Raw genomic sequence first — 26,645 nt, forward strand, 5'->3', positions numbered from 1 at the left:
ATTTGAACCAGCAGTAGCACATGTATGAGTGTACTGTAATAAAGGTGAGGATTCTTGGACATGCATTGAGACTAACAGCATCTGCCGTGAACATTACTTAAGTCTCACATTAGTTTGGGGAAAAAAAAAAAGAGCAAAATTATTTTAGATGATATAAGGGAAGCATTTTATCTACATCCTGTCATTTTCTAGCTTTCAAAATAAGCTTGTGCTTCAGCATATGAAAATGAAGAGAGGCAAAGTGTCAAGTGCATAACCTTTACCCTCCCATGACATGTCCACAAGTTTGAATAATGGTAACATATCAAATCTCCGAAATTTATCAGCTCTACATGTGCCCACATGTTCTGCATTCTACACATCTACAGGAAGAATGCAAAAGGTGTCAAAAAACAGGGCCAAACTTTCCCAAGCATAGAATCTCAACTGATTAGATAAATCCTCCCCAAAATGGACAACACCTCTGCAAAAGGAAACGCAAGAAAAGTTCTTACTAGTGTGTGGCAATTTCATTAACACTTCAAGGAATATGTGGATAAGCACTTTCTTCCCAAGAAAATATTTATAGATACTGTAAGTGGAAAAATAAATAACACTCCCCCCAAACAAACAAATCCTGTTGTCACATAAAACATTTTTCAGATTTTATCACCTGGGTTTTATTTTTTTTTCAGAATGTAAGTGCTGCATTTTTCTTCCCAATTTTACCTTTGTGAGGTCATACCAAATCAAGTGAGACTGTGAAGTTCAGTCCTACAAGTAAGCTGGCAGTGCTTGTCAAGAGCTATACAGAACACTATGGAAAGTGCTGTAAATCTTAATTCCTAAAGACAACTCACTGAAGAATGAGTATATGTTGTGAGATCTGATACAGGGAACTGCCGTTAACAAACTACTTAACAGTGGTGATTTAACAGCACCAATATTTTCTAAGGCATCTTAGTTCCCCTGCTGAAATAACGGTGTCTTTATGCACTAGATTCTGATACAAGTAAATCCCTGTTGTGATTCAGATGAGAGGCTAGAGATTACAGGCATTTCCTTATCTCTTCAGAACGTCTCTACAAGGGAAAATTAAGTAAATTTCTGTCTCTAAAAAAGAACACCATTCAATGCTTTCAAAACCAAGAATGCAGCCTTGAAGTAGGTTGCTACTTCTTTCATTATTGCCGAAAGGATATGTTAAGAATATAGGAAGGCCTCTGCTGAGTTGTACTGCCAGCATTAGTTACTCTTTCATGAAAAAATATCAAAGAAACTAGGGAGCAATCAAGAGAGTGATTTACTGACAATTTCTTACCAGGAAAAGTACTTCAAAGAAAGTCAGTGGGGTTACACCAGCTGACATAGAAAGAAGCGCCTTTTACACTTTACATTTCCTTATACACTACCTCATTGAATGTAGTGCATTTACCATGGGCACACTGACCACTCATATTAAACAATTCTAGTTTCAAATACCTGGAGATCTTCACATTAATAATGCCTTGTAAAAAGTTTGCTCAGGCTTGTAATCATTTGAAAATTTAAAATTGAAATGATATAAATATCTCTTAGGATTTCTAAGATCAGGAAAGATTCCTGTCACCCTGTTTATGATTATTTTTAATACATTTCTAAAGAGAAGCAGTATTTTTCTAGGTTCAACTGGCAAATATCATTGAAATAAAGCAATCTTACAACCCTATTTTATTTTTGACCCAGTTTTTTAATTTGCATTTCTGTACCTTAGGAAGCATTTTTTTTTCCTATCATCTCGTACCTGCAAAAGAGTCTCACTTGACCATAACCATTTTCTCCTCCTAGAACAGATAATATTGTTGCTCAACCCAAAGGCATCTTTTAACATATAAAGTTTGAATTACTCTATTTTAGCTTTTACATTAAAAAGTGCATGAAATATGATAACAACAGTCATTCAGGAAATTAAAAGAAAATAATTATGTTAATTCAAAAAGTAATAGAGTCCTTCGAAAAAAAAATCTAGTCTGTTACTAACTGTGAGAACCTGTAAGACTGGCTCATTAAACAGCACCTCGGCTCATAGCAACTTCTATATTAGGCAGAAATAATATGGCCTCAAAAATCTTACACATTTACTCAAAATACCTCTAATTTATATTCACAATACTGTAACCCAGAAGTTCTGCAAGGTTTGAGATTATATTATTAATGTGCTGTTTCAGCTGATATTAGAAGATCCTTTGCTGCCTTTGGCCCTTGACTTTCTCCTGCTCCCCTTCCTGCACGTCGCTGCAATCCAAGCAGGGGCAGAAGTACAAACATAACAAAGGCTTTATTTTGGTACTCTTACATGAGTGCAGAGAAAAGATCAGTACTATCCAGGAGACTATTCATCCACAAAAATGACAACATATTTTCCCTTCCCCTAGTATCAGCCCTAGAGCATTAGCATAAGCAATAGAGATACTAGCTCTAAGACCATTGAGGTGGTCTTGCGTTCAGAATGCTCTTGGCCCTAAAGATCCTCATCCAGCTGCTGGGAGGGAAAAGGGGCACGGGTTGCACAGACATCTGTAATGCTGGTATGCTGCAGCATTTTATTTTAACATTCTATTTATTCTGGCCTTAATTTTAACTCACTGCTGCGCAATGATACAAGAGAGCATCTGACGAAGCAGGTACCCCGAACATACAACTAAATTTCCAGGCAAAACAGGTTTTCCATTTTCTCCTTGCAGCTCAAGAGTCCCTTCTACTTTAACCTGGTCATCACACACAACAAGATGAAGAATATTACAGCATAGAGAGATGACCTTCTATTGCAGTCTTTACTCTAGGATCTCCCAGCAAGTTCCTATTGCCAAAACAACCACAAATAATAGAGGACCTTCTTCAGGCTATATATCAAATCACCTAATATGGCATCTTTATTGTATTGTTTTTTTCTTTAGTATAAATCACATAGCGCATTTTTACTGACTAAAAAGCGGAGCAGAAAGAGAAGCAGAGCTGGAGAAAGTCGTAGAATTCATGACTAAACAGATAAAACTCAGTGTCCTTTTGAGCAAGTCAGAGAAAAGGCATTTCTCTCTTGCTTCCTCTCCTCTTTTCTCATACAGAAAAATAATTTATTGGCAGGATGCAAGTAGCTCTTCTCTTTGCACAAAAATAAAGGTGATTTGAGGAGTTGAAGGACCTTGCAAGTAAAAAGAATCATATTTAACAAAGTAAAGACAGTAACGGACTACTCCGAGTTGGACAGGGTGATAAAGGAGCAGAACTGCCACTGGCATTGTAAGGTCTGCAGACAGCTGCTCACATGCAAGAGCCAGGAGTCAGTGGGACACAGTACTGCAGGTGCTTGTCCTGGTCAAGACCCAGGCTGTTAGGATGGCTTCCTTTCCTGGTAGCAATCCTTGCAGACCTGGAACAATTGTGGTTCAGCGTGGAGGCAGCTGGAGCAATCCCCCGAGCCCCATTCTGCCACAGTCTGTACATAACTGCAGCACCAGTGCAAGGTCACATATAAGGGCATCACACTACAGGATTTATGTTCCCTGAGCTGCCTGTCATTTTGATTTTTAATAAAGTATTTTCCTGTTCAGTCTCTCAGAGGAGAAGTATTTGAAGGAGAATAAAGAAATTTCAAACAAAAGGGTTTGATGAAGTCTGAAAATAACACATAAAGCTGCTTATCTCAAAGGCAAACTCCTACAACACACTAGGGCTGTGCTCCATATCCATGGTTGCAACCACATCCTCAGTACAGATTTTTTCACACTGAACGTATAGGTATGCAACCCATTTTCAGATCTTCTGAACCATGCCCAAGTAACCAAAGGTACACTTTCTCGTTATTTAAGTGTTTTATTTTCCTGCTTTTGCCCTTTATCATCACAGCATGCTATGATCCCAGAAATGTCAAAGTAATTGCTGGTATCTAAAAGGCTTTTTGGCTTCCAAGCATGAAGTTTATGATTCTGCCATCATATTGCAACTTGTACACCTATGATTATAACTTTTCAGAAACCAACTCATGGTATTAGTAAGAAGCACAAGATAATAGGTAGCGTTTGCCAAAATAGCAGTCAATACTGGTATTCACTTTGCTGGTGGGAAGACAGGCTGCAGACAGAAATCTAGAGCATTATAGACTGAAGGAAATGCCTTGACTGCACTGATGGGTTAAATTCAAACCTGCTAGGATATGGAAAGAGTAAAATTGAAGGCATGCAGCTCTGAGAACCAGAGGATATACTCCCTTGTACATTTCACTGTTTCACAGGAGAGGATGCAATGCCCATTTGAACAAAACAGCTCTAATACAGCTTTTTATATAGGAATTTCTTACCTAGACTTGTCTGACCCAGGCACTAAATTTGCCTGATTAAGTCTTATGTGAACAGCTTCTAATCAATAAGCAATATTCTAAGTGCACCTGACTGAAACCAAAGGGAGGTAGTACAACTTCTTTCATCTCAATAGAAGCAGGCCATTTTCCAGCAGAAATTCTGCTTCTAGAACAGGCTCTGATGAAAGGTCAGTGCCAAAATCATGCTCTAGTACTGGTCATATAACTTTCTCTAGAAATGCTATTATTTCTGCCAAGTCTAATGAAACAGCAGACAAATGCTTGCTCGTACTTCCCAGGACAGTGCGCTACATTTCACACACAGGAAAAGAACTTGGAAGCACATGTGCAACCGCAGCATGCAGTGACAGCTGCCTTAACACTCATCTGTTGTAAATTATATAGCATAATAAAACAGAGATAAAGTCTTAATGATTTTGTTTTACTTTCTGAGTTCAGCAGTAATTTTTTATTGACATTAGCAGGCATGCAGCTGAGGACAAAAGCTTATTTCAAGCCTCAAAACAGCTGCTGGCTGATGCGGAAGAAAGATGAATTGTTTGAGGAGGCATTGTCTTAGGGTGATTAATTGGCATATGACAGGCATAAAGGGAATAAGGTAACACAGCATATGATTACATACGCTGATGATTTACAGTGAAGAATATTAGCTACATAACGTTGCTTTTCAATGCCGCTTCCGCTTTAACCAGAACACTACCTGACTAGTATAGTGGGCTACCCAGTATCAATCAGAATCATAGAATGGTCTGGGTCAGATGGGACTCACCTAGTTCCAACTCCCTGCTGTAGACAGGAACACCTTCCACTAGATAAGATTGCTCAAAGCTGCACCCAACCTAGCTTTCCACCCAATATCCTTACTGACTTTGAATGCTACAGTAGCTATATTTATCCACTGGGATTAAACAGGGATGCTTTAAATTTAAAATAGATTCAAATCTGTGGGCAATCTAGACACAAACTTAGACCTGCAACTGCTGCTACACTGACAATTTACTCTGAAGTGCCACACATTAGTTTTCTGAAATTAATGAGAATTTTCAATTAATTTATAAGACCTGAATTTGTCTGCCATGTGTTGTTCTAACCTAATGATGCAAATATACTAACTAATATATTAACTAACCTAAGTTATAACCTACTAAATGTGCTTGGAAAGATGAGGATGGACAGACATTTTGATAACTATTTGGTGACTGCTTTGAACCATTTTGAGAAAACAGTGTCATTCCTCTTGTTTCAAAGATGTTCTACTGAGCTGAATGTTAAGAAGTTAAGATTTTTGGTGGGGTTTCTTCATTTGAACAGAAAAACCCCAAACTTTCACTATCTCATGTTTTGAGTCAGGCTTCTAATGGTGCTTAAACACCATCTACAGACCAACCAAAGTTTCAATTATCACTTTTTCTGCTGAGGCTGACTTCTATTCGCACACAATTATTAAGCCTTGTCCAACCACCACTTTATCAAGAGGATTCACAGAATTTCACATTAAAGGAAATGTGATAATCTGTCTGATTTTATTTTATTCTACTTTTTACAAACAGGAACCAGAAATTACAGAATAAGAGGGAACTTCCGCTCACATCTCGTGCATTTTCAACTCCTGACAAGTTTGGCTTTTTTGATCACTTTGAATTTTCTTCTCCAAATTCCAGTGGATGGGACATTTCTAATTTGCCAGCATTAGAAATTGAAGTGCCCATTATTTAAAGGAGGAGCAGCAGAAAAGCAAGTTTACCTACCAAGATACCCTAACTTAAGAGATCACAGACTTAGAAGATAATTCAATTTACATCCATTTGATTTTTGGCAACTTAACACAGGGAGCTAAAAAAAGGTAACAATCACTTTCAGTACAAGTTTCCCCAAGCCCAATCAAAATAACAGCAGTTTTACCCACCATACACCAAATATAAAAGCAATTAATAGACAGTAAAATGCTATCTCTCCAGTTTCTGCTGTCACTGGTTAGATTTGGACAGAATGATTCATATTTTAGGAAGAGAATTAGCATTTCTTTTTCACACTGACTTCAGTTAATTTTAGTCAATGAGTATTAAATCTCCCTAGTGCTATCCAAATTACTGTTGTAAGTACCAGCACTTACATCTCTCTAAATCTAACCTTGCATAATCCCAGAAGATATGCAGATGGCATTGTAGTTAGACATGCATGAGTCTTTGAGCTCGGGATGGAGCTGCTGCCAGCTGTACTAGTTAACTTTGAACATTACAGAGGAGTTAGCATCCTCCATGAGGCCTTTTGCATTATTAAATATTTATCATAATGGTGATTATGTAACTGACTAGTACTGGCTTTTTGCTATCACTACAACGGTTTGTTGCAACCTTCCTTTCAGAAAATTAATTCTAAGGATACAAATGACTGTGGAATATATGCCGAAAACATATATAAAAACCCAAACAAACAAAAAAAACACAACACAGGAATGACAGTTTCAGTTGTGATAGCCTGAAACACTGTGCTCATAATCAGTTTGCTCTTTTGATGTTTATTTTTAAGTGCTGCCACTATCCTTTAAAAATCTGGTTGAGTTAGTGTAGATTTTAAGCATACTTTCTCCATCTTGACAAATAATCTTTTGGATTTAGCAATACCTGCATTTAGTATTCCTGCTTTGCACAGCACTGCAGCCCACAGAAACATTAAACTATGCCTTCTCAAGAAATTACAGTTGTTACGAATGCAAACATTGCATTTTCTCTGCAATATGGAGTGCTGCAAACACCTTCCTTTCCACTACAGTTATACCAACAGGCAATACCGACCTAAGCTCTAAATAACAATATAATTAAAAAACCCCCAACAATTCAGGCATTTACAAGCATTAATCCTTTCATGATGCTGATTCTTTCTAAAATATCCTGTCAGACTGATTTTTTTCTTTGTCTTCAAGGATCTCAGTGAGAAATTGGCCAAATTAAGTACATATCAAATGAGGTATATCAGTGGCTCAATTTTCAGGGCTCAATTCCAGCTGACTGAAAGACTACAAAAATGCTTCCAAAAGTCTCAGTATGTCTGCTTGCATCTTCTGACACTTTTGCCTTTGAAAACATGACCCTTAATGATTGCTGGAGTATCTAAAACCTTTCCTCAGATGCTGGTTTCAGGAACACAGTCAGGGTGCCCCACACTCTGCTCTCCTATAAATTGACCAGTACATGGATCTCAATACAGGAATAAGGCATGAAAGCCTTCTTAATCACAGCACCTTGCCCACACATGCTATGAGAAAGTATTTTTCAGCATGCCTTCCCACATACTTTTGCATGGTGTGTGTTTGTGTGTCTGAAAACTATGAGAAAGACAAAAAGAATAATTTGTATAAGACATTATAATCATATTAGTCACATTTCTGAGAGGCACTTGGATACTCCTAAAACTCATGGAATAAAAACAGAAGGATGGCTTTGAAGTGTACAAAAGCCTCTTAGCATGAATAAGAGTTTAGTCCTAAAGTAAGTTAAACCTGTTGCAATTTTGATAGAACAAATATCTCCAGTTGGGTGCATAATAAAATAAAGATGGCCCAAATGTTTCATTCCATCACTTCATCTTGTTCACTGATGTAAAAAACTTAATACCTCCATGAATCACAAGCCCCTTCATAAACTGATCATATTGAAAGTAGTTCAGTAGTTTGGTCTTACTAACATAGCAGAAAGCTATCCAAAATCATCTTCTATATTTCTTCTAAACTCTCACTTAAATATATTCATAAGTATTATATATGTACTTATGCTTGTGCCAATACTATTCCTTAGTTTAAATAGGTCTTCTCTATGTTATTTACACTGCTAATCGTGCATGAAGATCAGACAGCTCAGCTTCATTTTAGAAGGCTAAATAAGACAAGCCCTTTTAGCCTTCTCTCTTTCAACAATTCACTATTTAATTTTGCTTTTCCTTCAGTCCCCATCCCAGGTTTAGTTAATCCCTCCAGAAGACCAAAGCTCTGCACAGCACTGCAGAAAGCCTTACCAGCTCTCTCCACAATGTAATTAGTTTCATTTACCAGAAGTGCCTCAAATACCACACTTTATGATCACATCACCACTGAAGCATATTTGTTTCTTTGACCCTTCTGAACTTTCGTTCATGAGCCGCGGCAGATTTAACCGGGTTTCTGTTCTAAGCTTCCTGGTTTATTCACAAACCAAACTGGGCTTTCTACCCCAGTGAGATGGCATTGCTATGTTTTCAAATCAAGTCACAGAAAAGTATGCCAGGCTCTGAAAGCTCTGATAATCCTGCACTAACTTTTTGCTCAGAATTGACAGGGAAAACCACATCTTTAATTGCCACAACACAGCATGGTGAACATGTGCCTTACAATGGCTCTGAACACAAGCTACCATCATTTCTCAGACTGTCCATTAAATTTGCTTAAGACTTTATTCATTTTTCAGATACTTAAATGATCAGTGATATATAACCTCAACTTCAGATCACAAGCAATTAAAAGCTTGAACACTACCTGGCAGGCCTGGTCCTTTGAGCAATTAATCTGGCTAATTAGAAATAAATTTACTTTTAATTTACATGTACTAGAATGAGACAGGACATATCAGAATACATTACAATCCTCACCACTATCAGCCAGCATTGTTCAGTCCCAAAACAACTGAAGGCTTTAAGACGGAAGGATTATTCAAAGAGATTATATGCTATATTCCTACATGTTAAATAATTCATCAGAATTAATTCTACATATATTAACAGCTCTTTTCTTCGTTGCACAAGATCATTTTATAAGAACGTGAGGTTATCCAGATGTCCTTACTAAAATTTTCAGGTTTTTGTTTGATTTTTTTTTTAACACCACCTTCAGAATGGCCGTAAAAAAAGAGACAGTTTTAAGGGTTAATAGCAGTCTACCTGAGCAAGTGAAAGGGCCTCATGCTGCACAAATCCAGATTTCTTGGATGTCTGAAGTCCATCTTTCAAAAAAAAAAAAAAGGTCACAAATAATTTTTCTTGCAGCCTACTCCTCCAAGAAAACAAGCTATCAACATAATTCACTCCACAAGAATAGTTTAATACACTTAAAAGAGGAAAGCACTACATTTCTCAGATGGCTGGAACTAAGCCAAAGCAAAGAAAACACAAATTGTGTTTCCAGTGTTCAAAAGCACTATTAGATTAGCAGGGCTGATACAGGAAACTAGCCCTTCTGACAGGTTTGTCTTATCTAATATTTCCTGAAGAAAGTGCTGTGCTCTTATTCTTTGATGATTCCTGAACACTGTGCTTAAGCTATTAAAGTAAGATAAAAACTGTTTGGGACAAAGATGATCTTTAATATTCATGAACAAGATTGTTTAACACGTTACATGTTGAACAGCTAAAATCAAGGGAGCTCAAGTGATGGGCTCTTCTAGTAAGTGCTGTCTCTCAAGATACAATCTCTTTTCAGAGATACTGCCCCATCTCATTCTAGAGATGCCCCTTCTGCTGTTTACTCACATGTAAGCAACAACACACTTTGCTCATATGTCACAACTCTAATTCAGATCCCTTCACTATCTCTCTTATTGCGCGCCCCAGTAAGTAGGCATGGATTCTTCCACCTTGCTTTGATATAAGATCCCTCATGATCAGATTGTTCTTGGCCCAATTCAGAAAAAATTCTGGATTGCTACTGCTGAAGATAAGACAGACCCTGCAGATCCTGTACCTGAGGAAAAAAAAAAAATAAAAATCTCTTTGGAATACAAAGATTTTTAAAGATACTTAAAAGTGTTTCCCCAAAATAATATCTTGGTTATTTATTGGATTATATGGATTAGAAACTAAGTGGCCTTGGTAGTTTTGGTCCAGAACTCAGAAGTATTTAGAAGATTCAGTGTTCAGTATCCCTAACTCCTACTGAAAAGCAGGTGTTCAATGATTCAGGCTGTAAGATCTTACTCAAATATTGCCCATTGCGAGTGTACCTGAGATAAAGTCAAAGAATCATAACCCTATTGCAACAGGTTTTTAGCAACTTTTCAGAAAAACATTTCCAGAAATTTTGGCTGCCTCTCCTTTCTCCAAGGGTAAGAGGCACTTCTAAGCTTTGTCTCTTTCAGTCCTAAGCCTCATGATTTTGTTAGTCCACCTGGATGGAGGTTGACATTTCCCCATTATTAGCACTCCCACGACTCTCATGGGGCTCCCCATTTCTCTGGGTGACACCTTGTTTTTGAAGCTGTACTGTATCTTTTCTGCTTTCTTCCTTGTTCTTCAACTCTAACTGATCCTGCAAATAATATCAAGCAGGTAAATTGACACTAAATAGCACTGATACAACCAGGGCAACAAAAAGATACATTTTATTATTGAAAATGTATTTCTTATAGCAGAGGGGAACACTGTCTCCTGTAAGTTCTAAGAGTGCAGTTGACAAAATGGCAGTGTATCAAATGTATGAAAAGAATTTATTAAAAGTAGAGTTTCCATATATTGATATAAAATTAGGATGGAAACACATTTCTAACTCTTGGCAGGGTTGTTCTCACTGTCTTTCTGTCATTTCATTCACTAAAAGTCCATGAGTCTGTGCCCCTTATTCCATAGTTGACTTGCTACATTCAAATATAAACGATTTCTGACTTTTCCTTTTAGGTAAATTGCACTGGTTTTTAAAAAAAGCATCATTAAAAATAATGCTAACATCAAAATGTAAGTACCAGACATACATACAGATGATTGAGTCATGGAAACATAACTGTACATAAAAGTAGTCACCCTTTCCTCTTTTGGAAGGCTTGGTTTACCTGTGGTTTGAATTCAGTCATCCTCACGTGTAAACAGCTTGGCTGCTGTCATCCTCCAGTGAAGTCTCTGACCATGGTGGACTGACAAGATGGCTGTCCCTGCCTGCCACTTACATAGCACCACTCCTGCCATGTTTTCTTTTCATCCATCTTGCTTCCTCTTTCACAGCCTATTCTTTATTTTCTGTCTATTCTCTTTCCCTCCTTGTCACATATTTCCCCTTTTCATTATTTTTTTTTCTAGTGTTTGTATTGTTCTGGTTCATTTTTACTACTAAGGAACAAGAATGCTTCTTGGCATGGGGTCCTCCTGATAACTTCAACAAGCCACATTGGAAACCTTTTTTGAACTAAAAACCGAGTGTTCCTGGTGGAAAAAGAAGCTCAAACAAAAAAAAGAAGTACTGGTCTTGCTTCTTCTGTTACTTCTTCACAAAAGGAGCAGGTCTTTTTCTGTCCAGCTGGAATAAAAACTGACTGCTAAAGGACAACACAGGCATAAGTTGTGCCAATTATTGAGGCACAAGATAAGGCAATGGATTAATGTGAAAAAAGACTTCATAGGATTGTGTAACTTAATCACCAAGCTTTGATCCACTCTGAAACAGGTAATTTGCTTTTAAAAAAATCTGTCATAATTTCAAATACTTGTTCTCATTTTAGGAAGGGTCATTATGATTCTTTTTTTCTCAGATACTAGACATACTGCAAACATGCTTATATGCACACACAGACACCCATCCACTGAGTACCTCAGGCTGTGGAGAAGTGATGAACACTCCCACTCTCAACAACACTTTGTCTCTACCTAAGAAAGTATGAAGTGCACCACATACAACTTAGGCAAAACTTTAATTTAGTTTGTCAAACACCATTTAACAAGATTTAATTAGCTGTAAAATATGTAAAGAATATGAAGTAAAATATTGAAAAAAATAAGTAGGATTAATTATTGCAGCAGGCTCTGGAAACATGCCTTGACCATTCCCACTCCACCCCAATAGTGAAAGAAATGAGGGGAAAAAAAAAAGAAACCAGTTACTGCCACAGCAAAGGCCACTCCATGACCATAGATTAAAGCTGTGCTCACCATTATGCCCTTTAAACCAATTCTTTTTTTCTCCTGATAGGACTTAACAATGTGTGACAGCGCACAAATGTGGAATATTCTCAAAAATTCAAGCATGTTTTATTTGTGCTAAAAAATTCAGACCAGTGATGTTAAAAGCTTTACAATATATGGTTGATAAAATATTTATATAGTGCATACTTAGAACAGAAATATTAATTGTCCCAACCTCATTTGACAAGGAGTGTAAATGATAGCACAAATCTGATTAAATGTTATACAAGCTCTCTGATCAAATACAGATAAGCAATACATTCTGATTTTGCAATACGTGTTGTTGATCCACTTCATGTAATAATTCTAAAAACATTGGTTTGAAGAGTAAGCAACAAGGAAACAAGCTTCTGTGAACTGAGAAAGAGAGGCCAACTTTATCAAATTTGTTGCTGATAGCAATTGTTAAATTAGCTACTAAGGAACCCAACATGTGAAAGGTCCTGCTCCATAAACCTAAATGGCATCTGCCACCAAGAAATCAAGCTTTTCAAGTGTAAACATGGCCCTAGGATTTGCTGAACTTGTTAAATTACTCTGGTGTAAACTTCTGGAGCAAGATAATTATAGAGATAACATTAAGCTTGACTTGTGATGGAGGATGCTAGAAAACTCCCCAGTTAATCTTGCTGTAAACCACAGCTTTAGAGGTACAGTGTAATACACAAATATCATAATATTACTATTGCAAACCTTATTTAAGTACAGGCAGGCATTTTTTAAGGGAAAATGGGATGGAGGGGTGTTTCTGTCATCAGGAACTAAAATAAGTACCTGAATAAAATTAATATCTATAAAATAATCAATAAACTATAACAAGTAAAGTAAATAGCTAAAAATACTTCTGTATTTTCTGAAGTGTTCAGAAAAACAAGTGAAGTTTTTTGTTAGATGTAATATATATTTTATAAAACAAATTTTTAGATTTCATCTGTAAAGGGAGAAGGGGGAAAGGAGAGAACAGGAGAAGGTGAAAGGGAGAGGAAGAGGTGAAGAGATAGGGAGAGAGAATCTTTGCATGTAGATCAGCTCTTAAAGTAAAATATTTTCATTCAGATTTTTGAAATACGAGGAGCCTGGCAGTCAACAGAAGCATCCTTTCCTTATAATTTCATGGATTAACTAATTAGCTAGATGTAGGAAATCAGGAAACGTAAGTATATGTCCCACTGGCACAAAGGTTTCTTATTACTACATTACAAAATGTGAAAATGGATCTCTGTAATTCTACCATGTTTAACAAGAATCACAGATCATCTGCTATTAAATGCAGGTCACATAAGCTAACATAAGTGACGCTGCCAACATAAGAGGAGGCGCAAGCATGATACTGATTAAATGCTGGTCACATGAAATAACCTCTGGATTCTAAAAACCATGGAATAGGTTTGCACTTCAAGTGCACACACATAAATACATACACATATTCAAATTATAACTGCTGGGGATTAATCAGGAAGAAATTCTTCTGTTCTTTAACAAGGCTTAGAAGGCTGCAAACCAGGCATAAATGTGACCAGAAACGTCACACAAATTCAGGACCTTTACTAAGGTGCAGGAGCAATGATGTCGCTCCTAACATGCAGGAATGCTGCTGGAGGAAGCTCTGTAGTTCATCCTACAGCACTCACAATTTAAGGTACTCCTACACTTCAACAGCACATGTTCTCTACACATCAGACTATCTTTACTGAACATTTGGGGGATTTATAAGAAAATAAATAAGAGATCCGTTTCCCTCCCTTTTTCCTCTCAATTACTTGAAGGGCTGTTAGTAACTAAAGCAGGGCAGAGCACTGCTGCATGATCTGAACCTCCCGAGGAACAGCAAGGCAGGGGAATAACTGCTACCTGAAGCAAACACCTAACAGAATTGGCTGCCAAAAATATAGCTACTTACATCAGCTGCTGCTGTCTTTGGAACCAATAGCTTAGAAATATCCAGTCATTCACATGAGTGGGCTGAGAATGAAACATTATCAACTTCTAACTGGCGCTGTTTTCAGAATGGTTGCTCATGGTACACAATAAAAACCCAACAGTCTCAGAAATCAAGTAAAAGCGAATCTCCACTACATTTCCTTCCATTTTAAAAATATTCTGCTTCAAAGCTCTGACAGCTCAAGCTACTTTTTCTAACATATTAAACGCCAGGTGCCACATCAAGGTATCAGCAAGTTTGTAAAATCCTGTTTGTCTATAATGAAAACAACCTTTACATATCAGTTTAACAGCTAAAGGCACTTTTACTTTTTCCTGATAAAGTCATGCTGACATACTGAATACAGACATACGGCAGTCTTTCTTAGCCTAATAATGGAAGCTTGCCTAGCTGAACCTCACCTGATGTTTTTCATTCACATGTACACTAAATCACTGATGTATTTTCCTCCGAATTCTTATTTCTCCTTCCATTACCTACTTTTTAAACATGAGATTTTGGGAATACTATTACACATTTGCCTACCAGATGTCTGGCCTTCTGCTGAAGTTATCTGCTTATTCCTACTACTGCGTATCTGCCTATTTTTGGAGGCATAAGAAACTAGCATGCTACATTATTCACTGCCACTATGAAAAGGCTAACCTTAATACTTCAGGACAATGCCTTGAATGAATCTATTTGTTGAAAGTTTCTTAAAAGAACTGACATTATCAGAAGATGAATTTTGGCTTAACAAAATCCAGGTTTTGTTAAGCTGTTTTGTTAGGAATACTAACTAGCAAGCATATTGACAAAACATAAAATTCTGTCAGATGCCATCAATTTAGTCCTTTGAAATCCAGAAGTAAATCTAGCAAAATGCACTACATTATTGAATTTATTTGAATCAGAAATACAATACAAATACCTGTCAATTATTTTGGATCCAGTCCTAGCATGAACTTTAATTTCCACATCTACTTGGTACGAATTTACAGACCAGCTGTTAAAGGAATGAAGCAAAATCTTCCTCTGACCCACTTCAGTCCCTTAGAGAAAAACAGTCAACAATCCCACTTCTGAAGTATAAATTGTAGATGAAGTAGTAGTTAACATGTTATTTCTTTAAAGAAAATATAAAACTTTAAATTAACACAAAAACCAAGATTAGCTAACAATTAGAAGAGAAACCTTATGCTCCAAGGACTACCCCCACAAAGACTTGTGCAGGTGCTTTGCTTCACACATGAAATAGACTCATTAAAATTAATGGGACAATTCACTGTATGTCAGAGTGTGTAGATTGAAATCAAAATTATTAGAAACTACAAATTTAATCAGCAGTTAAATCAGTAAGTAGAAGAGTTTGACTTAAATCTTTGAGTTTGATCTTGTTTTTCATTTGTAAGGTTTTTTACTTTAAAAAAAAGCTGAGTGTTTTTGGCTGGTATAATTTTTCATCTCTTCTTGCAACCAAGGAACATTAGACACAATATACCCATAAACAGTGACCAACATAATTGTGCCACATAGTACAAATTTAATCAAATTCTTGATTTTTACTCTTTATTAAGTATGAAAATAGTGACTGGAGTATTTCTTACTAACAAGCTAATGGTTAAATTTTATTCTTTATTTGGGTCTCTGCATATGGATGGGAAATTGTATCTCAGTTTAAGCTAACCAGAAAATACTAAACTGATTTAGTCACAGAACAATCTCACTTAACTTCATCCATCTGAAAGTTAAGCACCTATTCTCAGACTGTAACCGATGCTGTTTCGAGCCATATGAGGTAAGAGGCAACTTTAGTGAGTGATTCCTCTTTTTAATCACGAGACGATTTGCAAATCTGTACTGGCTACCTTTTCCCACTGAATAAAAAGGAAGGCAAACTTTCTGCTTGGAATTCAACTGCAAAAGCCAGGTGGAATGATTCTCACTCAAATTATTTAATCTAAACACTTAAGTGCACTAGAGACATTTAAAAAAATAAAGAAAAAAATTGACCCAAACTTAAACTCTTAAATAAATAATTTCAAATGCAAAGGATGTATTACCTGTATTTTGCATTTCAAATGAGTTGATTTTGGTTAACCTAGTCTTTAAAATTTTAGAACTAGTAAGCAGTACCCTCTCTTATATTGTATTTTAACCAGACTCAAAATGAAGACCAACTTTCAGTCTTTTCGAATTTCAAATTTTTCTTAAGTGTGAGGGAACAGCTTGCTGAACAGAATTCACTGAATAAAGTGAAATTAAATACTTCCCATGAAGATTAGGATATTTCTATCAGCAACTGATTTTGCACTTCAGTAAATTTATGTTTCAGGTGATCAACCAATAATTTCCAGTGGTTTACTCAGATGCCTTCCTAAAAAATATCTACCTCAAACACAGTACGCTTACTGTGTTGTTATTTTTCTTTTTCTTTCTTTATTTTTTTTTTTTTTTTTTTTTTTTGTGCTGGGAATTGGCTCTAGGCAAAACAAATGTTCAGAAAGTACTCGTGCATAGGACGATATAAGCTCATTATAATTTTATGGTTTGTCATTATGAGAATGTAAGCCAGAGTTAAAACAATCATTTTGCAACCTTCACTATACAATGTTTCATCTAGAAAACACATATTTCTTCAAATTTTTTACATGTTTCTTGAGGAAAACAGTATTAGAGCCAAACAAAAACAACAAAAATATAGTAAATTTCTTGTAGGCTATACAAAGAAATAATTAAAAAAAGCATGTCTTTCATATCTATTTCAGAACTTTTACAAATAAGGAAGTGTTTGTTAGTAATTTATTATATTTTCCATGCCTGATGAAAATACTATAGAAGAGGGGGAAAAAACCAAACCAACAACCAACAAAACAACAAACACAAAGAGAGATTGAGAATTCTTCCTCCTGGTGCTTCTATTAAGTAGAAAATCACATCTCCCCTGCGCCTGAGGTGTTCTGCTAACAATGTGCTGCTATAGACAATAAAGAGCTGTTTGGGTGCTTGTTCTTTTCACAGCAAATTTACAGCTAAAAGGAAACCCAGACTTATTAAAAGCACATACCACAACCATCACCACTCACCCGAGGCCTCTCTGTCTGTAACTGAGTTGTGCAAATGCAGATATTTAAAAGCTCACAATCTCAGACAAAATAATTATGTAAGCCAAATTAATAAAATTAAGTTTTACCATTGAAATGTGCAATGATTCTTAGAGACCCTCTACTCACAGATAAAAAGAGGGGAATGTATCTTTCTTTGTGAAGAAGATTAAAAGAAACATCCTAATTGAGGAAGATGGGACTGTGATAACGTTTAGGATAAAGCAAAATTGATGCACAGTACCTGAAATTGAAAATACTTCAGTTGAGAAGCTACTGCAGTATTATTTGTTTATTGAAGCCTCTTTCTCTGAAATTCTTCCAGGCCTACTACACCGTTTTGGGACAGACCAGGACAACACACAGTATTCTATGTACAATTGCCTTGTGTGATCTTACAATCACACAGTGATGCTGTCATGATTACTTTCCTAGTAAGTCCTACATTTCTATTTGGTGTTGGACCACTCCTGTAAATTCATCTAAAGCTTTCATAGAACTATCCACCATAACAGATCTTGCTCTACAGCAGAAATAGCAGCTCAAGGTCCATCATTCTATTTGTGAAGTTAGCATTGTTTTTTTCACACATAAGCATTAATTTACATTTATTTGTACTGAATTTCATCTACATCTCTGGTCTCTGCATTTGATTCTGAATCGAGCATGCTAACTCCAGAACCAACATGGAAGCCTGCTTCGTCTTGCATTCTCCAGTTTAAGACTTCACCACCACTCTAACCAAAGATACAGACAAAATTTCCAAGATACTTTTTGTTCTCTTTTCAGGAAAATAACCCAACATTTACAAAGTGCAACTTGGAGTTCCCTTGGCAACAGCTCAGAGATCCTCACAACGTTCCTTGGCACCTTTCCACTGCACATCGCTTTTAGCAACAAGAAGGCAGGTAAGTCATTTCAGTTTTGTCTTATTTTCTTTACAGTGCAATTGTATTTTCCACTGACGATAAGAGAACCAAATATGTATTTCATTAAAAGGCTAATACTTTAAAAAATGAAAATAAATGAAAGAAGTTGCTAAGCCATTAATATTGCAGATTTCTAGGCATCACAGTGGAAAAAAAAACACATGTTGGGTAAATACATTTGATTAGTCAAGATTAGCTAAATCATGAACATTGCCAGGCCTCTTCCTAGATTATTATTTGCAGTTGCCCTGACCCAGCACTACAGACATCTAAAGGTCTGATTTTCACAACATATGCAGGACCCCACGCACCAAAACCTAGGGTATGTATTTCCCTGTCTTGGAGCCACACACAACTCTTCAGTTTGAAACACAAATGCAACAATAAAACCTCTGTGCTTGGTACTAATACATAAATAAACAGATAACTAGAAAACAGATAATAGAATAATGCAAGAAAAAGTTTTTGAGCTGTTAATTTGTACCTTTTAAGCACTTCTACATGTTTCTAAGGTTAACATCTGAATGGATTGTCTGCCACACATCTCAGCATGGATACAGTATTTTTACAATAAAAAGGTGATGTTTACATAAATATGCCACCCTGATTCCTTTTCTCCCAGGCTCTGGTTTGGTTTGGGGTTTGCTTTTTTTTTTTCAGTTTGAGTACTATAAGAAAATCTGTTTTCAAGAATATTACTTTGAGATGTATTAAGTAATAGCATGGCCAGGGGCTTTTAAAGAAGTTTTCTTGAAAATCTTCTAAAACCAGTCATATTTCAAAGGTCCAAATTTTATTAAACTTGAATTTAAAATATGGAATCACCATTTAGATGCCTGGAGGTAAGCTCTGTTTTCATTTACACATCATTTTAAAAATACTGTGTTCAAAATTCTGTGTTATCATACTAATTTCCAGGTCTATCCTCAAAAACTTTAGAAATTGTACTTCTGGCACTGATTCGAATACTTTCATATGTATTATACAAATTGCACTAAGGAAGAAAACCTATTTGGTATCCAAAAAATGCTTATGAGCCAGGTATATTAAATTCACAATAAAGATGGGCTTTGATGATGATGATGATAACAATAATAATACTAATAATAATAGTAATAAGGCAGTTAGGAAAACATTAGCATCTGAATGATTTTTCCTGTCATTCAGATGCTAATGTCTGGGTTAATGGTGCATGTGAGGTGACCTGGGTAAAAATAAACGCAAGTTCTAAGCATAAAGATTTTTGTGTATAGTTGTGGAGCATAATGGTTTTAATCTAGGCCAACCTGGTAACCAAAACCAAGATAGCTACAGAAGTGTGCTAAGGATTGATGCATTCTTGGATCAGAAAGCATTTGCTGCACTTGCACTTCTGCTGGCATGGGAGCTAGTGAGATTAAAGTTGTGTATGCCCATACAAAGGGCAGTCATCATCTTCTGAGTGGATATATTCAAAGTCTTATGCAGGAGGGTTTAGGTGATGTGTAACTTTAGGCAATTCATTTTAGCCATGTGCAAATAACATAGGACGGATTCAAATACAGAAGATAAGTAGAAAATACTAAACATAAAGTATGTTTAACAAAAATAGTGCAAACCAGAGGAAGTGTTGATAGATGCTTGAGGTTACTAATCATTGCATAATTTGCTTCCTCAGGGAACAGAATACATATCATAGAATTATAGAATAGTCAAGATTGAAAAGGACCTTAAGATCATCTAGTTCCAAATAGAAAAATATAATAATTTTTGTTAACCAAAATTATTATTAAATCAGAAGATGGATTTTGAACAGAATGTGAACACCAGGAGGGACACGTGTTGACAGCGTGCTAAGAACAATGGCCAGCAGGTCAGGTGCTTAGCTGTTTCTGCCACAGTGCAAAGCATCACCTATTAAAATATTTAATAAGGCTGCACTGTTATGAAGAATAGATTTTTTCTCACAATGCAAAATAAGTGCTTGGAAAAACTATAGCATATTGCAAATAACAAACCAACCACATAGAAGACTTAAAAATACAGCCACCTCATGTTCTCTAGCACTGTCCACAGAGGATTCTCTAGAAACCTAAAATTCTCAGGCAAAAACCCTATAAACATTTTAACAGCCTTTAAAGAGTACAGAGAAATAAAATAATTTTGTACTTACACTAATTTTCTCTTCCATATCCTTCTCCTGTACCTTAATTTTCTTCCCTAGATTAATTCTGCCAAGAGTCTTTCCTCTCTTCATAAAGTTTTTAAATGCTGCCTTGGTGTTCCTCATTATTCACCTGTTATGACACAGAGCAGATCTGATGCTGAAATAGGACTATACCTTACTAATATTTTAGTGGCTTGCATTATTCCTTCCTACAGAGGATTAAGTATAGTAGAGTGCTTTCTAAATCATGTGTCTTGACATGGAAGTAGAGAATACCCAAAGCTAAAGAAAAGTTAATCAATAAATCAGTAAATCAATACAGTGTAATTTCAGTGTCCAAAAATGGTTTTCTAGGTAGCAATTTGACAGTAGGAATATCTGCTCCTTAACTCTTTAATCTTGTTCCACTGAAATTAACAACAAAACCCTTGGGTAATTCTGAAGTGCCATACTGACCTCAAAATTTGCTCCATAAGACACCTAAACATGGTATGTGTTTGACAAATATGGCAGTATTTAACCCCCTGGTTCAGGAAATACTGCTTAAACTGATAGAAGTAACATTTTTTCTTAGAATTAAGAGGCAAACCCAATGACACGTTAAACCATATTTCCTCCACACTGGCTTTAGCAAAGTTGATTGGGAATAATCATGACCAAATTCCATGTTATCCCAACAAATTTATGTATCAATTCACCTTGTCCTTAAATCACACTTTTTTGAGGGAGGAATCCCAACATTAGGTGGGAAACAAGGAAAGCATGAAACAACCTTTCCCTTGTGAGGAAAAAGAATATTGTCAAGTGTAAAACAGCTACGAAGGAAAACAAAATCAAACCAAAAAATAACCCAAACAATTTTGATGAGCCTCATGTTAAGTCACATAGGTGACAAATATGAAAGCACGAGCCAAGGATGTGAAAGACTTATGATAATCTCTACATAGGAAGTTCACTCGTGTAAAACCTCGTTTCTGATCTTTCCAAATTGAAAAAACAAAGGTGCGACACCACAACTCCAGACAATTAAAAAAGCCCAAACAACTTAAACTTGGATGCACCCATTGTCATTATATTGAAAAATAAAACAAAATAAACTGATTTTTGAAATAACCACCTTCTCTGACAGACACATTGACTAGCTTGCATGTTCTTCAAGGTAAATATTATATCTCACATCTTTGCACACTGGCAAAAGTAGCAAGATCCGTCAGCTCATTTGAAGCACCAGTATGTATTAATTTATATAATAACAGAAATGCATAAGATCTGCTGTGATTGTAAGGGTTAAGAGAATAAGAATGTCAATTTTAATGTTTTATAACTGTTCTCTTTCAAATATTTATCTGCTCTTCTATAACATATCCCATTTTTTGTTCTCACTTCTTTCTTTTCCCATTTCTTATTTCTCTCTGGTATCATTCCTTATCTGTTCTCGCAGTTGCTTTTAGAAATGGAACCTAGAGAAAACTCCTGCTGGAAGATAACAGCTCTGCTTGCAGATTAAATAGTCCATGAGGAGACTTAGCACATGCAGGGGAGCTGATTCTGCTCAGTGCTAAGTACCAGCACCATCAGTCACACTCTGAGCATCAACAATCACAGCTAGCTTCAGTTGGCTTAGAAGTGGCAGCATTTTACGGGATTCAACTCTCTCAAAGAAGGGAGAAATAAAAGCAAAAACAAAAATAAAGCCACGGCTTAAACATGAGCAAAGGAAAATGCTGCAATCCAGATTAAATGTAATTATGATTGGAATTTTTTGTACATGCTAAAGCCATAATTACCAATGCCCTTAAAAATCAAGAATCAGATGTTAAATACTATAAGCACTGAAAACCTTACTCTTGTACAGCTGACCTATGCTGCCAGCCTCTAGAACACTACAGAAATCTCAACACAGCTTAAGACAGTTGCTGAAAGTTAATATAAATATATGTCATAATACAGTGACAGGCAATCATTAAGGACAAATTTTGTATGCTGTAATACTTTTTTTGAAGCCAAATAAATTAATGACAGAGTATGTTTAAAAAATGCTAAAATTATGAAGAAAAAACAAAATTACTGTACTTGCTGTGATTCAGCCTCTCAAAATGTTCCCTGGTGTCTGAGAATGACACACCCAAGGCACTAATCTAGCATTTCCCTATGGTATATCCAACTTAGAATTACCTAAGACACACACACACAATGAAACCCAACCCAAACCAATAGTTTTATAACAAAGTTTTGGAAAATCAGGCATACTGAATTACATTCAATAAGTTTGGTTAAAGCTGAACCAGCCCCAGGAAATCATCTTTTATCCACCTTCCTAACGCTATGTGTATTTGTGCATGTCTAAAGCTAATACATATAGGTGCTTGGTCTTTACAGAGGCTGGAGAATTGAGAATAGTAGCAAGTCTCAGTCACTCATATAAGCACTACACAGTTTCAAGTGATTTTATCTTAAGAGTATTCATCTAGCATCCTAAATATAGAGAACAAAAAGAGCTGTAGATTCACTTAACTTCAGCAACTCCAAGTTACTAGCTGTATTTAGTGTGAATTAGATGCCTCAGCTTCTGCAATGTTTAAAGAAAACATACCAGCACATCCAGAAGTTTACTTGCAACAGCATTTCACATACTGACTTCACACAGGGCTGAATCACACATACCTCTCCCCACTAAGGGGATCCTAGATAATTAACTGATTAGACTCATGCTAACCCAGCTCCATAGGCAGTTCATGAAACGACTTCCAGAAAGTAAGTCAGACTCATACCTAGCAATAAATGTATGCATGGAAGTTACATGGACTTGCTGATCTTGACCACTGCAATCTGGTAATCATATAAAACAAAAACAACAAAGCAAATTCGCAGTTATGTCAAGTCCTTATTCAGTATTTTACCTAGTGGTTCATCCTGCCTCTTGGAGTGGCATTTTAAAATGATCAACTTAGTACTGTACTGACATAAAAATCCAGCAGCCTTGGATACAACAGTATAGCAAAAAAAGAAGCAAGACAGATGACTATGAACACCTGGAAGTGTCCCAGGTTTGACCTTCTTCAGAAGGCAGATGTGTCTGCATGTTTAAACCACTCATGCAGTTAAAGCTGTATCATTAAGTTATTAAATTTTTTTAATGAATACACATTTCTGAATGCTGCAGTAAAGCTGGAGATTTCAGATACATTAATTAAGGGAGCATTATGCTGAATACATCCTCTACTTAAAATGTTCTATGTACAAATAAATGCAGTCTATCCGTCAGCAGTGGTTTCTACTGTGCTTCAGGGCAAAGCATAGGCAATCAAACAATACCAAGGGGAGAAGTGCAAGTTCAGGTTTTCAGTCTGCAGTGCCTTCCAAGAGGAACTGAGAGCATCACCATCCATACTGAGCACATTTTGTAAGGTGGCAGAATTCCTTTCATCAAATTTACATGGAAATAAGAAAAGTTCAGGGTGGGTAGAAGGAAGGGAAAAAAAAAACAATCAGAGACGACTCTAAAGAAACTATTTAGCCGTGCACAGTGTGTCAGCCTGTTGATGGATAAAACAACGACAATTTCATTCATTAAATGGAGACTGCCAGTTTGTAAACACAGACTGCATGCTATTGATTTAACTGAGTAAATTTCATCTATGCTGGGATATTGTAGGGATGTGCTGGGCTTTTTATATCCCTCCAAGCAATTTGGCTTATTTCTCTGTGTTGTACTTTTGGCTCTCATTAACAACTGCTTATTTAATTTAATAGCGCTTCTAGTGGGAGTACTGAATGTGTGCAAATTCTTGTAACCTCTATCAATAGCCTTCCAGTGCAGGGATACAAGACCCAGTTCCCATAAGTAAAAAAGATGGTTCGATGCCTTTAGCAAGGAGCAAGCCTAACAATGCTGATCTTCATGTTTTGCTGTGGCAACACTATAATTGGAAACAATTTCTCAAAGCTAGGCCAGACCCTGAATCTATCAAAACATTCAATGGACTTGAGAACTGCAAGATATTGGTTACCAGAGCCTAAAATTAAAATGTCAGGGTGTCTCAGCTTGGGACTAGCAGAAATTCAGTGCCCGAAACTGCGTTTTAGATTACCATTTCCCCACAGAAGAGAGAAAGCCTGTACGCAGAACAATGCCAACACCTTTTCAGTTCATCTAAATTAAGTATGAAATTCAGAAGAGCTGCTCTATTGCAGGCTTACAAACAGAGCAAAAGAGAACAAACCACAAGGAAAAGAGCTATCCTTTAGTCCAGCTATTATCATTTTGGAGACCAGTTCATACGAAGTCTTGCTCCACTGAGTGCCTCACTGTCTCTATTTGGAAACGTTTATATTTCTATAGAGCTACTTGCCTTCTTTTCCTCATATTCACAGGGATTGCTCAGCTTTACAGTACACCCTAGGAAGTACACCTTACTTCTTGTTCCATAGAGGTTCTCATTCATCATCTCTTAGTAAGTCTCAAGGTAAAAAATTTCATGTGTTTACTTCGATTGTTGAAGCAAAGCAATCCATCACAGTCCATTCATTCTGCATGAATTACTAGCATCAGGCATAACAAATTTACTGTGTTCCCTGCCCTACAGATCAAGAAGTAAAATCTCAAACAAATGTAAAAATTACCAAAAAATTCCAATGTAGAAATGATTTAATGTAAATTCTCTTCTTCTTGCTAAATGTAAACTGACTTTTCCTAGTATTAGACTTTTTTTGTTCTTTTATCTTTTTTTTGAATTTTTCTTTTTTTTTTTTTTTTTTTTTTTTACCCAGGAGCTTGAATGTACTCATAATGAACTACTATGGGAAAAAAAAAAAAATCAATGATGGTTAAAATCAGTGCTTCCTATAGCACAGAAAAAAAAATAAAAAAATAAAAAAACCTTACTATAATATACTAGGAGAATGAGAAAAATTACATGAATTTTGGTACTGTAGAGTTGGAAATTTGCAGCTTCCCTAAAGATTTTCCTTATGTCCCATGACAAATGAACAGAAAACTACAACTCATACAGACATGAAAAAAAGTATTCTCAATTTTAGGAAAATTGAAGTGATACGCAAATAATCTCCTAAGGATTAAAAGCAATGGACAATGGAATGGACCATGTTTAGGCATATGCCATGACTGGGGATAAATTTAAAAAGTCACATATATTGTTCCTTTCTTTTCTTCTTTTCCCAATGTGCCAGCTTTGCTCTTGCCATCTGGTCTATAACAGCAGTCTGAACAATCAAGAAGAAATTCTAAGCCAAACATGATAGTGACCGTTGCTTCTACAGTGACAAAGTTTAAATGCCATCTCAACTTCCATGTGCTACTTCTTACAGCCAAGAAACCTCCTTTCATAACAAGCCTGCTATAGCTATAGACAGAAAAAGTTTATCACAATGGAGCTCTGCTAAGCAGAAGACAATTTTCAGACTAGAGCAAGTTCCAGTGGGAGCTAAAAAACTCACCATCTTGCTTTATCCCAAGTGCGATAAGCATTCCTTTACAGCATATATATGGCGCACACTTAATTTACAAAACCCCCTTAAAAGTACAATGGTACTCTATAAGCAGAAGGAAAAAAATGAACTGCATATGACAAACATTAATCAAGCTACTTAGCATGTTTCTGCAAGGCAGTGAAAAACTCCCTGATAAGGGGAGTAGTAAGAATATAAACAGAGCAGATGTGGAGCAAACAGGCAAGGGCAAAGAATAAAGCATTTAAAAGAAAATGTGGCAAATTATCATATCTTTATAAAGGATTAATAGTGGTCATTACATAGGTACCTGCAAATAATTTATATATAAATGGATAAATTTATATTACAGAACTGATAAATACAGTTCACTGCCATTTCTGAAAGGAAATAAGATAATGCAGGCTATTACATTTCAAACAAAAGATTCTTTAAAACCCAAGACATCAGCTTTTGGTGTTGGGCAAATGAAAGTCACAAGAAGGTCACCCCCATTTAAACAAGATGAAGACTGTGCTGTTATACTCAGTTGTAAGTTTGGACTTATTAAGAGAGCACTTGCCAGCTCATCAAAGTTAAGCTCCTTCTCATTCAGTGTCTTTGCTCTTGATTATTAACATCTTTATTCAGGTACAAACACATTGCTGCTAAACCTACCACAGGGACCCTGCTATAAATCTGTTTCGAAGTTTGATCGCATGGGCAGGGGTGTCTGACTATGTGTTGATGCATTAGATATCACCCCTACATACAAATTTCTTTTCCTTCTCAAGTCTCCCCATACATTTTATCTTTCTGTGTCTCCCTGGTCTATCGCTCCCTGAAACCA

General features: G+C 36.2%; 1 protein-coding gene across 2 annotated transcripts in view; it reads right to left on the reverse strand.

Moving 5' to 3' along the window:
* Positions 1 to 26,645, reverse strand: part of PLXDC2 (plexin domain containing 2) — a 264,806-nt gene that overhangs the window by 173,188 nt on the left and 64,973 nt on the right. The window contains exon 2 of one of the 2 annotated variants that reach the window (XM_061352114.1): positions 20,354 to 20,477. The exons of the other annotated variant lie outside the window; for it this stretch is intronic. The gene's annotated coding sequence lies outside the window, so the exon portion shown is untranslated. The remainder of the gene's footprint in view (positions 1 to 20,353; positions 20,478 to 26,645) is intronic. 2 annotated transcript variants of the gene reach the window in all.

Source organism: Neopsephotus bourkii, unplaced genomic scaffold (genome assembly GCF_033783945.1).
Source record: "Neopsephotus bourkii isolate Nb327-2 ecotype Australia unplaced genomic scaffold, CSIRO-AGI_Nbou_v1 NB_53, whole genome shotgun sequence".
In the NCBI taxonomy this organism is placed as follows: domain Eukaryota; kingdom Metazoa; phylum Chordata; class Aves; order Psittaciformes; family Psittacidae; genus Neopsephotus; species Neopsephotus bourkii.